Raw genomic sequence first — 13,463 nt, 5'->3', positions numbered from 1 at the left:
ACTGCAGTGACACGCGCGCACATACACAAATACAGAATAATTGCAAACTGTATCACTGGCGTGTTGCTGTGTAAGCAAGCAAGGTAGAAGGGTAGTTAAAGAGCAAACACAAGTTTTTCTTTTGTGCTATTTCATCTTTGTTTCATTGTTAAATCGTTGCCTCAGTACAGCAGCCTTTATAAAGACAGGATTGTGTATATAATAAGGCTTACTGGTAGACTGCCCACAGGGAAAGCTACCGTTTCGCTTACACCTTTATCTAAATCCTCTCCTGAGTGAGCTCCAGTGAGCCCGGCGGCCCGGTGTACGAGACTGCAGTGCAGAGGCTTCTCCATGAGCTCCTGAGCAAACATATCGGGAGCCAAATGTGCTAAATAGAGCGATTCAGTCCAAAAAAGACATTGAGATTTGCTCTCACACTGCGACACGTATAGCTTGGTTAATTATTTATCCACCGCTTTCCAGAACGTTTGTAGCCTATTTGAATCGAACAGATTTCATTGCTGCAACAGTGACAGGTGCTGAACTTCTTCTTAAAGCGTTGGACCGGCCCAGGGGCTTTTTAAAACTGAATAATTGCCTACATCTCCACCACCGTGGTTTATCTAGGATAAACTGCCGCAAGTATCCGAGATAAACCCAGAGTCACTGTCCATCAATGTATCACTGCATCAATCCAAAAATCAGTTTAAATGAGGTCTGCAAACTTTATCAAATGCTATGAAAAACCGCCTTATGTCCGCAAGCCAAGGAGCAAATTGGCCTACCTTCAACTCGATTCCAAAATGGTACGACGCCGTGTGTCAGTCAGTGGGGAGAGCTTTGGACATCACAACTCCTGGTCAACAAAGAGGAAAAGGTTTCCATACAGTGGGTGCCGGGGATAGTCTGTGTTTCAGCGAGGTCACCCATTCAGCCAATCGTCCGGTTTAAATCCAAGCACAAGAATGAAGATTTTGTTTCTGTCCAGTGGAGAAGAAGTGCGCCAAGCGCTCTCCTACGCAGATGTGACTTTGCGCGCTTGAAATAATAAAACAAAAAAAAGGACGATGGGTATGGAAAAGATTCTACTACTAAATCCCGAGAAAGATAATAAAAAAAACGAGTTTGGGCGAAGCTGACAAATGACAACCTCCTCCCCAAAATATCTGAAAGCTGACTTTTACGCAAATCGTGCTCAATTACTAATCCTCTGGGTGCCAAAACGCACTCCTTGGTGCGATCCCAGCTCAGCCGCGCCGCGGTGGAGATGTTGAGGGGGAAAAAAATGTATGGATATAATCGCTGGATCCAGTGGGGGGTTTCCTTCACAGCTCCGCTCTGTAGTTGCAATGCTCACGATGAGTGGAATCTCTCCCCGGTCCTAGTGCACCACACACCGTCCCTGCTGGCTGTAACACACGCAGCGGCTGCACCTGCTCTCTGTCATTCTCATCGATTAAACAGTAAAATGGATGAGGGGAAAAGGAATTCCAGCGGACATCTATAACTCAACTCAGAGGGACGTGCAAAAGAAGGATCCTCACTTGTTGGATGAAGTAAATGGGGTGGAGGGGAGTATAAGGGAGTGAAAGCAACAGAAAGTGTGAGAGAGGGGTTTAAAACTGAAGCCAATAGTTCTGCATGGTGATGCCTCAGCCTGAGATGAAAAGAGAGCTAAAACTTAAGCCTGATTTCACTCATTTCATTCATGCAAGATTAAACTATCCATGCAAATCAATCTATTCAGTGCAGGAAAAGTTCAAAAGGTGCGTTTTTGCATTTTGATTAATTTTACTGCTGACATTTCAAAAGACCTACATGGACCAATCCAAGGAAGCCAGTCTGCTTCTTTTGTCAGAGGATAAGAGAAAAATGTAAATCAAATGGCATCATTTTGCAATACATTTGCAATAGTGTTAAAAAAATTAAAAAGATGTTATATGGAAATCTAGAAAGTTCTCTCTTTGAATTAGTCAATCGACAAAGTGAACCAGGGAAAACTAAACCGTTCTAAAACTGGACTGGCCTCTTAATAAAAGCAAATGTGAAACCTTTGAATTCAGTCGTGTTTTGTTGTGCTTCTGCAGCAGTGGTGGTTTAGTAAAGTTCACCAAAAGACTTTATTTCAGAAAAAAATCTACTGTTTACACAGCATCAGGTCCTGTTGCAGATGACTACAGACTTTATGCATCTAACTGGTAACCAAACCAATAAACACATGGGGAGGAGTGCATTTTGGGACGTTTTCATGAGAGAACTAATTTCCTCAAGCCAGCGCAGTCTTTGTGTGAAGCAATGTTGTCATCCCTGTGTCAAAGGCAAAGATAACTGACTAAACATAGCAGTACACTGCTAAATCTATTGAATGTGAATTTGAGTGTAAAAGTTACCTTCAGTTTGTTTACTCTTCAGCACCACTGCTAATATACCACTGCCTGCCCATGATTTATAAGCCTTCTGCAGGTTTTTTTGACTAAACTGAATCTTGGGTCTGAGTGCATAGACTTGATTGACAAGTCGTTTGTTGTGCCTGTTTGGGGGAAATTACAGCTTTTTCAATCATTCATCAGTACATGGACTGCAGGTATAATTTTCAACAAACTTTACTGTCATTCTGTGCAGATGTTTATTCACCAGAATAAGTGAAGACGTCTATGTGGGGTACAAAACTACTGAAGGACAATAGAGATCTTGGAATGAGCTTTACTTGTGGCTTACTCATTCAGTGAATATACACTTCTTTTTTATTCAGATAATTGCTTTTTTAAAATCTCAAATCAGATGAAATGACTACACGTGAACAACGAGAAACAGCGTCACTGAAATGCTTCTGTCTGTAACAATGAACAATGACTGTCTTGTGTGTTTGCACCTTTTTGGTTGATGTTGGTTTGGCATTTAGTTTTTTTTGCAACTTTATGATGAAACTATATTTGAGGGATTCAAATCCAACAAAAACAAGACGGGACAAACACCAGCTGACCTCAGTCTGTGTTGATATATTTTTCAAACACAACAAAAAAAAAACTAAAATAATTTTTTTCTACCTCTAAATCTGTTATTTTAATGTATGTAAATCCAAGTGAAGTTTCCACGCAGTCTGTTTCTCATAACAAGTCAACTTTTTCTATATTGATTATAATTAATTGGACTTAAGTGGAAAACAACTAATTGGATTATATTGATTTTTATTGGCTAGTATTAAGTAAATTGGATTGGATTGTATTTCAGTTGAATTGGAGTTTTTCTAATTGGGATGTACTGAGCTTGTTTATGTTCTCTTTAAGGTGCCTTAAGATTACTTTTGTTTTAGATTGGTGTTATATTAATGGATTGAATTCAGTTCAGCTGAAGGGAAATTAATCTAATTAAACTGAGCCAAGTCAGTTTCATGCTGTTGAAATGCTATTCCAACAACATGTAGACTAGAATTTAAACATTGAGGACATATTTCTTGCATTTTATACAGTGGATTTAAATGCAATCTGTTGATATTCTGTAATGCTAGAAAGGTACTTCAAATTAATTATTATAGAGTTGGAGCTGGTGCACTGCATCTTGTCTTTTTATGCCTTCCTTGCCAAAAAAAAAAACATAACAGGACTGATTGGATCACTTGATTAGTGAAAAATAAAGAAGCACAAGGCAAATGCATGCCCTTTGTTCGAGATCTTGCAAAGTAGTCAGTAGACAGGCTTTAATCAAGTGTGTTACATGATGATGCCATTAGAAGAAGAAGAAAAGCCTGTGCAACACTATAAGTATTCAAGGCAGCTGAGGGGCAGTGTTTTCTGTGAGAAAGAACAATGTCCCTTTGGTGTTGACTTGGGGCTTTATTACTCCAGACACATTTTATATGAACAAAACATTATATAAAAAGAAATTGAAGGTAAGGAAAACCTCAAACACAATGCTTGCACTCTTTAAAACGACTGCTCAGGGAAAGTATCCAGTTTTGTCGACAAAGCACTTGTGTCCTTCACAGTTCTTTTTCTTTTTTTTGCCATCAATCACCAAGCACATGTACTCTTCTGAAATGGTATTCTTCTCAATTCCAGTAACTATCAGTAAGCTTACCTTTTATCCATCATAGAAAAGAATGATGACAGCCAACTGCAATGGTGAAAACAACAACAAAAAAAGGGAAACATTTTTAGGAAAAATCTGAAACCTTGATCTCCAGAAAGAGGAGTCTGTCCTCTTTCCGAAAAATGACCTCATGAGTCATTTGTTAATGCTGGCAATGACAAATTATAATTACGTCCAAAGAATATGTGATCTATAATACAGTAGAGAGCAAGTGCATCTGAAGTGTCAAAAACTGCAAATTTATTTGGGGGATAATAGTCAAACCAAGAATGTATTTTAGTCTTAACCATGATGTTCTTTTTTACCCTCAACAAGTATTTTTGATTTACGAACCTATAAGTAAGGGATGTTATTATCTAAACTCGACAAGGAAGTGCGAGAATGAACACTGAATATTATGTTTATTCTGATGTGGAAATGTCAAATGAGTTGTATTTCCCTCCTGGTCGTTCAATAGGTGCCCCTCTTAATAAATGCCCTATTTGGTCAGTATGAGTGGAGGACTTTTTGACAGAGAAGTAGACCCAGTTGTTCTTGTATGCTGCGGAAAGGGTTTACTTGCATGGTTTGAAGTGATTTGTTTCATTTGAGAAAAGGGTCCTTATGAATCATCGCATACTGCGTCATATGATGCAGTTTTACAATAGAGGTGAAAAGATTTTACAATGGTTACCTTTTCTCGTCTCTAAAGTGACACAGCGCTACTGATGACATTTCCACTCCTGTCGCGGTGCGACAACATTGATGCTCATGGCATATTGATGTTAGCAGTTGCCACCCTTGACAGGACAAAAATCCCATGTAAGGTGAAATGAGGGGTTGGTGAGTGGCAATGAACCCTGTGCCCTTAAAGCATTGGATCTCTAATTCAAATTCTGTCCTGCACAAAGTTTTTCCCAGTTTCACTTTTCTAATTCCACTGCACTTCCATGATTAACTACTTTGCTCCCACTTGCTAATGGTTACATTTAGGAGTTACATACATGGTTAGGCTCTGAAAACTGTTCACTGTCACCGGCTACACAGTTAAATACTCATTGGTTGCGGTTCAAGTCGTGCAACTCAATGCTACTCACTACCTACTGTCATTTCACCACTTTTAAGCCTGTATTGTACACTACTACTATGTGTTGGACTTGTGGGAAAATGTATGCAGTGCTTGACTAGGCTTTGTGAGTAGTCACCTTGAGAAAGGCAGGAGTTGTCACTGAATATTTTGGTGATTGTGAAAATGATGTGAATAATATGCCATGCCCTTCACAGTCACCAGCTCTGAACCTGTCTGAACAGCCAGGGAATTTGGACCAAAGTGTCTGAGAATGCTCCCCACCACAATCATCAGGAGACCCAATGAGTGAATACTATCTGCTGGAATGGATTTCATAAGAAATCAGTGGGAATAACAAGAGACGTGTGGAATAAATGCCAAATAGCTTTGAACCTGTTTTGGCAACAAATGGTGGCTCAAAACTAAACTGAGACACCTTATGTTGGTTTGTCCGGGTTTTTTTTCAACCATATGCTTGTATTTGTGGGCATGACGATATACACCTTACTTTGTCATATCTTATCAGGATCTCTGGCCTCTGTAAACTAGTTGGGAGAGTAGAGAGCTGTCTTGTATAACTGCACTCGCCCAGGGCTCAGGAAGCTCGTCATAGATGTGTCTGCCTCCACAGTTTTTCTTTCTGAGCATGAGTAGGTACCTGACCATCATTCCGCCTTCAGAAAATATAGAGCCTGACCAATATGACATCAATCCTCCTCTTCATACTCCTTAAAAAATATACCCTCCTTCCCTCCCTCCCTCACTCCTTCCCTCACTCTCTGCTTTGCCAATATATAGTAGACTAATGGTGGATTAATGATGCCATAGAAAATGCTGAGAGATCACATCACTCCCACAATTCTTTGTCGCCTTTTTTTTTCCTGTGGCTGTGTCGTCCAGTCTTCTTCTGCTCAGGTTTACTGCTCCAGCAGCTACTTTAACAGGATAAATAGACAGTACTTATATAGCTCTAGTCTAGTCTAGTTAACCAGTGAAAGCGCTTTTTACACTACAAGCCACATTCACCCATTTACACACACACTCCCACAGCACGGCTTAGTCTATACAATGTTACATGTTCTAGTGCTGTATTTTTCTTTCTCACAACCAATGGATGCATCGGTGGGTAACATGGGGTTCAATGTCTTGCCCAAGCACACTTCGGCACAAAGTCCGGAGAAGCCGGGAGTCGATCCATTGACCTTTCGACCTACGGTTGACTGCTCTTACTCCTAAGTTAGAACCACTTCAAATGAGATTGAGCCCCAAAATGAGTTCACTATATAATTTAATGCTGTACTAAGTAATAATCAGCTAAAACAGGTTAATCATGATCAAGGTATGAAAGCCTATTTATTACCATTTTGCCATCTTAAAGGGATAGTTTGCCTCTTTTGACATGAAGCTGTATGACATCCCATATTAGCAATATCATTTATGAACATTGACTTACCCCCCGCTGCGTCCTGTGAGCCGAGTTCCAGCCTTGAACGTTGACGAAGGTAGTCCGGCTAGTTGGCTAGGGTCCCGAAAATAAAGCGTTTTGCTTCTCAAAACAACATGCGTTCAAAAGAGTAATACATTTGCATCACAAAATCGTTAGCCAGAAAAAGTCAGACCTCACAATCGCACCTCACAAGCCGAGTTCCAGCCTCGTTTTGACAGCTTCATGTCAAAAGAGGCGAACTATCCCTTTAAACACAAACCTAACATATCCTTGACAAAACTGTTGACACGGTGAACGTGTTACAAACAGATAGATGTTAGCCTTTCTTTTAACAAATCACTAATATGCTGATATCATTCAAATTATATACATTCCGCATTCGTCTCCCTTTTGCTTTCCACCATCGGTTGCCACATTCCTTCTTTACCAGCCTGAGAGTTATTTCCCTTCCACTACTACACATTCTTCTTACACATTCTAGTCTCATTGAGTGCTTGATCATACGCTGCTTCATTTTTTACACCCGTGTGCATATACAAAATACACAACATCGAAGAACCCAAAAATATTGCTGAGCAGAGATTATTTGCAGGTTATCGAGGACACCTTCCACAAAACCTGCATCTGCAGAGCCTGCAGCGTTGTATTAGACAGTTCACATCCTGGCTCTGTCTCTTCAATTCCTCTCCTCCAAAAAGAGTTTCACAAACCTAACCTGAAACTTTTTAGGGGAATTCAAGTCTAATAGTTCAATAAAACTAAAGACTTAAACTTATCAAAGTAAAAATAGCTGGAAAAGTACTCACACAGACACCCACAAACACACACTGAAATCAAAACGTGCTCCCTTAACACAGTATAGTCTTCTTATTCAGACAACATCTACTGAATGTGTAGACACAGTGGGTTTTTTTTTTAATGGAACATAATGCCTGTTTTCACGTGGATTGATGCAATATGATGCACAATTCATATTCATGAACATAGCATCGGTTTTAACTGTCTGCCTGCATCACCTCACTTTATTGTTTAATTTTTTTCTTGAGGGTCTCTGGAAAGGCATCGCTCATTCACTCTTACGTGCATTGCTATTTTTCACTCATATTTGTACATATTCGCTGAACTCCCTGAAGTGAATTCACTTTGGATTGCATGCATATTTTCCAACCAAGATTTGCTGAAACAAAATCCCATGTCATCACATGAACATATAAGTATGTGGGGATGACACTAAAGATCCTTGTATCCTCTCTGCTTGCCGTTGCTGAGCAGAGTTGAAAGAGGGCTTATAGAGCATATTGGTAGAAAACAATGTCATCATAAGTTTGCAAGTTTGCAAACGTTATTCTGATTTCTAAAATAAGCTGCCAGTCCCTCAATTTTGTGCCGGCTTTGTCCTAAAAGACCCAAACACAAACACACACCTAAACTGACTGTGCACTGACTGATACATGCCCTATGTCTAATTGCAGGTTTATGGAATCTGCAGGCTTCGGGTGCCAAGCAGTTTCCAAATGGATGCCAAGCGGTTGCTCTGACAGCAGGTCTTGACCTTCTTGTAATTGTAGACATGAAAAGATTTCCTCTGCTCATCTGGTACTCTACATCTGTGCCAGCAGGAAAAAAAAAAACAAAAAAAACACTGACAGCCAGAAATGCAAATGAAATAAAAGCAGTTTATGAGATCAAGAGTCACTTTATAGTTTTAGGTTACTCAGAGATTTTCTTGATTCGTCAATACCTTGCCATTTTGTCTCTCAGTAACTGATACTGACACAACACATTTTCATTCATTTTCCTTGGAAACATAAATTGCTTGTTCAGACAAGAAACCTGATGTGTCTTAAATTCTTGTAATTGATTTTGTAATTATTTTGACCATTTCACCCTATACCACCTCAAATGGCAAAAAGCTAATATGATCATAGTAGCTTCTCTCCACATCACAGTGCCATGACCTTTGAGTCTGAGCTCTTAAGCTGGGCTGTGAAAATGAATCAGTGTCTTATCTTACTTGATCAGTTGGCTGATGCAATATATATACAGTATATATACCAGAGTAATTGTTTTTCTTTTTGAATGCGAAATGAACTGTATTTATAAAGCACTTTTCCTTTCTAGTTTACCACTCAAAATGCTATTACACTATAAGCAATATTGTCCCATTACCACACACACTCATGCAGTACTTTTTAGTCTAAATATTACAGGCTACACAGTGATTTTTCACGATCAAACATACCACACACCCATGGACGCATCGGAGCCCATGCAGGGTTCAGTCACGCCCAAGTCTCACCCGCACGTCAACATGTGGGAAGCCAGGAATCAAACCACTGACCTGCTGATGGATAGATGACCTCCTGAACAACAAAACAAGAGAGTAAAGGACAGAGTCACAGTCAGAGCAACTGGCCTCAACTTTTATAAAGATGCATCATCATCATCTGCTGGATGTCCTTTCTCACAAATCATAAGACAGCTATTGTGGGACTGTGGAGAGAATTCATTTGGGCCCGTAGGTTTGGAGCTGTATTGGATGAGACTTATTTTATGGTAACAGAACCTTGTGGGAGTGTTTCTATTATGAGCATTTTCACTGTCTTGGTTTTGAGCTGCGAGCTGAATAAAAAGCTAGTGTAACATTCATAGCAAAACACTTACATCTTAGATCTTTACATCTTCTGAGTAGTGAGTGCTAAATATTTAAACAGAGAACTACATTTTATCCTTCTGCAGTTCTCCAACAAACCATTAGCCAAAATCTAAAATAGCAAAAGTTCCTGCAAAACACTGAGCATGAAAGCACAGACGAGCTGTAGGATTCAAAATAATGACAAAATGTCAAATTTAGGTGCATTAGACCCCTCAATACTCATGTACATAGCTACTTGTTTCACTAGTAATACATTTTTAAGCTTTATGGATTGTCAAATTATTTAAAGTCACTTCAGAAGAAATGTGCAGGATGCAGATGAGAACTTGTTCTGAGAGTCCATTGAGGAGACCACACTTGGATTATATGTCATCAAACCTGGCACTTTCAACGAACCAGAAGTCATTGGGATTGTGCTCGAGGGTCAGGTGGTCTTGTAAGACCTGGGTAATGTAGCATTGTTCACTGCACTGCTTTATGGACTCATTTATATTTTGAACCTCAACTATCCACCTGAACTGAAATATACGTTTGAAGTACTGCGGAAACTGGCCATGGAACTGGAAGGGAGCACTCTCTCAAAAAAAAGTCTTAAAGAACAGAATGAAAAAAAAAAAGAATGATGTCACTGTTTTCACAAGCTTTATTCAGTCAAGGCATCTAATCCCCAATGTGCTATTTAGGGGCTTTTTTAAAAAAAAAGTTTTTTTAACATTTATTTTAAGGTGGAATATCTTTCGTTTGTGTTTTGCCTTCATAGAGAATACATGGTATTCCATTTTATTTTCATATTTGTATGTTAGAAGTCTTTAGCGTACAAATAAGATGCACTTGTGTTTCTTGAGTCCTTCAAATTGAGATTGAAGATGAAGTGCAACATTTTTACTCCACAGGATCCGAGAGGTTTTTTTTCTTGGTTATTTCTGTTTCGGTGGACCTGTTCACTCACTGAGAGCACATTAGACGCACGTTTAGTGTTTGAGCTCAAGGTAAGGTTAGCGGATAAGTGTGAAACAATTCCACTGATGTTTTGCCACCATTGAGTGGTGTACACTTTCAAACAAGTGTACCTTATTATTTTTCAGAACTTAAAGTTTATTCTGCATCCAAATTTTCTTTTGATTCACGGCATTATATTTAGTCACATTTGTGATTATTCTCAATTATCAACAGTTTTTAATGCCTCTGAAAACGTGCAATATGTGTCAAATAAATAGTGTGTTGATTCAAGAAGAATTTTATGCATTGTTCTGTTAGTGTAGATGATGCTACATTATGTAGATGCAATGAAACCATACATAAAAGTGAACAGAAGTTTTATAAAGTCTACATGAAATAGTTATAATTATCTAACATGTGGTCATTTATTGCAATTAACAAAAACAAAGTTTTCAGGACGAAAATAACAAAATTATATTAGATTGACATGAGATTATTTCAAACAATGGAAATAAAGCAAATTCACTTAAACAACTTAAAAAAGTAATAATAGTTTGATAAACTTTGTTTCGTGCAACCGATGTACATGTCATTTTTAGGTTAATCCAACATTTTTTTTCTTTTTCAATGTATACGTGTCCTATTTGAAACTTGCATGTGTGCCAATTACAAGCCATGAATTAATCTCGACAAACTAGGGTTTGTCACTGTTAGATCTTTGTCCTAAAAAAAGGTTTCAGCCAAAAAATGCACAAAAACCCTGCATGTGTAGTGACAGACGTTAGTCAGGTGTCAAACATAACCAGGGTGCGGAAGCATCTCAAAACCAATTAGCATTTAAAAAAAAGGGAAGAGCGGCTGTAAAAAAAACCTTCCAATATAAAGCTGTAAGCGACACAGAAATGAAACATAACACTAGGGATAATGTAAAGGAAAACAAGCCAAATAAACTAAAAATGCATTTTTATAATATCGCCTCAGAAAAGAAAAGAAATGCCAGTATAAGCAAAAAGAAACAATGAACAGCTGTTTTTCAGTCTTGGCTCACCACAGAGTAACATTTTGATGCAACATGAGTGTGATAACTATCTTTCAATATTGTCACCTTGATGAAGGACTGAGTTGGCATGAAAATGTCGTCTTTCTAAATTAATTCCACAGTTGGACTCGGTTTGCAGGCACTCTTCATTTCCTGTAACTCTGAGACACGTGTCAACATCATTAGTCAGTCTCATTAAGATCTCCCGTCTTATCTGAATTATACATCAAGCAGCCAATCAAGGGCTTACATCTGGAGCCGTCGTGGGAATGTTCCTGATGATTCCCAGTTGAGGCTTTCCCTTTTAATCAGAATCCAGGAGCAGGATCAGCGTTTTCCATCCAAAGAAATACATGTAAAGATGGAGCAAGATAGGAAGCGGGTGAGAAACGGGGGAGAAATCTCATAGGTGCAGCGACGCAAAGCATTCCAGGTATAAACACACACTTCCTGTGACTCATGCAGGGTGTTTGGTGTGAGCATGCAAGCCATATGCCTCAATTTTCAAACAGATACAAATCAATATATGCTGTTGAATCGGGCACACCACACAAAGCAAGAACCGTATTATCAAAGTATCTTTTTTCTTCTTTTCTTGGAAGGCGTCCATAGAGGTTGACATTATGCAGTGTCCTCAACACTGTCTGAGCCGTCACGGAAACTCAAATTTCTACCGACGGCTTGCCAAGTCTGACTCACTTGACTATTTGTTTTTGTCAGAGCTAGATTATGTGAGTAGAGAAACGGTCTGTGGTGCCACGACAGACACTAAGGATCTTAATCTTTTAGTGTGGTCTTTATCTCTTCATTAAAGCTCAAACTGTGTCTCAAGAGAGTTTTGGAACGTTGCCAATCTTCTTGGATGCTTTGCATCTTTGTGATGTCTCGCAAACATTCTTCCCTGTTCCTTTGGGAATTATTTTCCATGTAGAGCCACGATGCAGCCAAGCACATAGATCTTATCCAGAGTTCTTAAACAGAGAGTTCTGATGCCCACAAGTAGTTTTATAATCCTGTTCGTGCTGCTGAGCTAATTAGAAAATACAGTTGATCATGATTTTGCATCAGTGATGACACATTTTCTAACTTGTATGTCTGTGATCACAGGTGGGTCGATTGTTGTTGCAATGAGTTTAAGTCCTGTATTTTAGACAGCCTTTGCCTTTCTAAAGTGTTTCTGCTCATACTGATGTTAAACAGAGAAGTACTCACTTTTGTTTACGGTATATTTATCTGTATTCAGTGTGTGGTATGGCAAAGGTGGCCGGTTAGCTATTGGTCTGTGGAGGCAAATCTATTTCTACAGTTATGTTTTCATCAGTTTTTATCTATGATTGTTTTTACAGTTTCTGTCTAACCATTCAAAGTACCTAAAAGTGCAAGCCACATTCACCTATTAAGACACTCACTCATATAATACAGTCCTTTCTATCCGTCTATTTCTATGCTCTCACAATGCCGAGGAGTGGATAAGAGGAGATGATGCAGCCTTTTGTGACGAGGCCTCTCATATGAAAGGCTTTGGGGCTGTTTCACACCAAAACGAAAAGAGTAAGGGTGCCAATTATTGTGTTAACTTTCTTCACTGTTTTGACGATATCATTTTTTTAAACGATATTAACTTGTGAAAAAAATCAGGTTCCTCTCAGTCCATCCAGTGCTCCTAATGTTTTTAGCTTGAATCCAGCCTGCCTCATTCAAAATAACTACGAGAAGCCAGGCAAAGTCTCCAACTGTGTCAGTCACTGCCATTTAGTTGCTATGGTTATTAACTTATACATACATGGACACTACATCTGCAGAAAGGAGCCTTAGAGGCACAGATGAAGCACAGCAGAGAGGGAGGGGGAGGGGATTTGCAAGCCATAGTTCTGAATTTATAGTTCTCAGCCTGAGGTACACCTGTGCAATGATCATGTTGTCTAATCGGGATCTTGATATGCCAAACCTGTGAGGTGGGATGGATTATCTCGGCAAAGGAGAAGTGCTCACTAACACAGATTTAGACAGATTTGTGAAAGATATGTGAGAGAAATAGGTCTATTGTGTATGTAGAAAATTTTTTAGATCTTTGAGTAGAAAAAAGAAAAAATACATATATAAATATAAACATAAATAAAAAAAAGGGCTGAAATAATGTTTCCAAATGTAAAAAAGATCTATCATCACAAAAACCTTGAGTATGGTAAGGCACAAAAATAAAAAGAAAACATGAAGACTTTTGGCAATTTATTTTAAAAAGACACATGTCAAATAGTACCTG

At 38.9% G+C, this 13,463-nt stretch overlaps 1 protein-coding gene across 4 annotated transcripts in view; it reads right to left on the bottom strand.

Annotated features, from left to right (window-relative positions):
* Positions 1-1,333, bottom strand: part of il1rapl1a (interleukin 1 receptor accessory protein-like 1a) — a 192,087-nt gene extending 190,754 nt beyond the window's left edge. For all 4 annotated transcript variants that reach the window (XM_075479308.1, XM_075479312.1, XM_075479311.1 and 1 more), the window contains exon 1: positions 768-1,333. The gene's annotated coding sequence lies outside the window, so the exon portion shown is untranslated. The remainder of the gene's footprint in view (positions 1-767) is intronic.
* Between the last annotated feature and the right edge of the window lie 12,130 nt (positions 1,334-13,463).

This window comes from Odontesthes bonariensis, chromosome 12 (assembly GCF_027942865.1).
Source record: "Odontesthes bonariensis isolate fOdoBon6 chromosome 12, fOdoBon6.hap1, whole genome shotgun sequence".
NCBI lineage: Eukaryota > Metazoa > Chordata > Actinopteri > Atheriniformes > Atherinopsidae > Odontesthes > Odontesthes bonariensis.
Note: the sequence above shows the minus strand (reverse complement) of the source record. Positions and strands in the feature narration are given on the sequence as shown.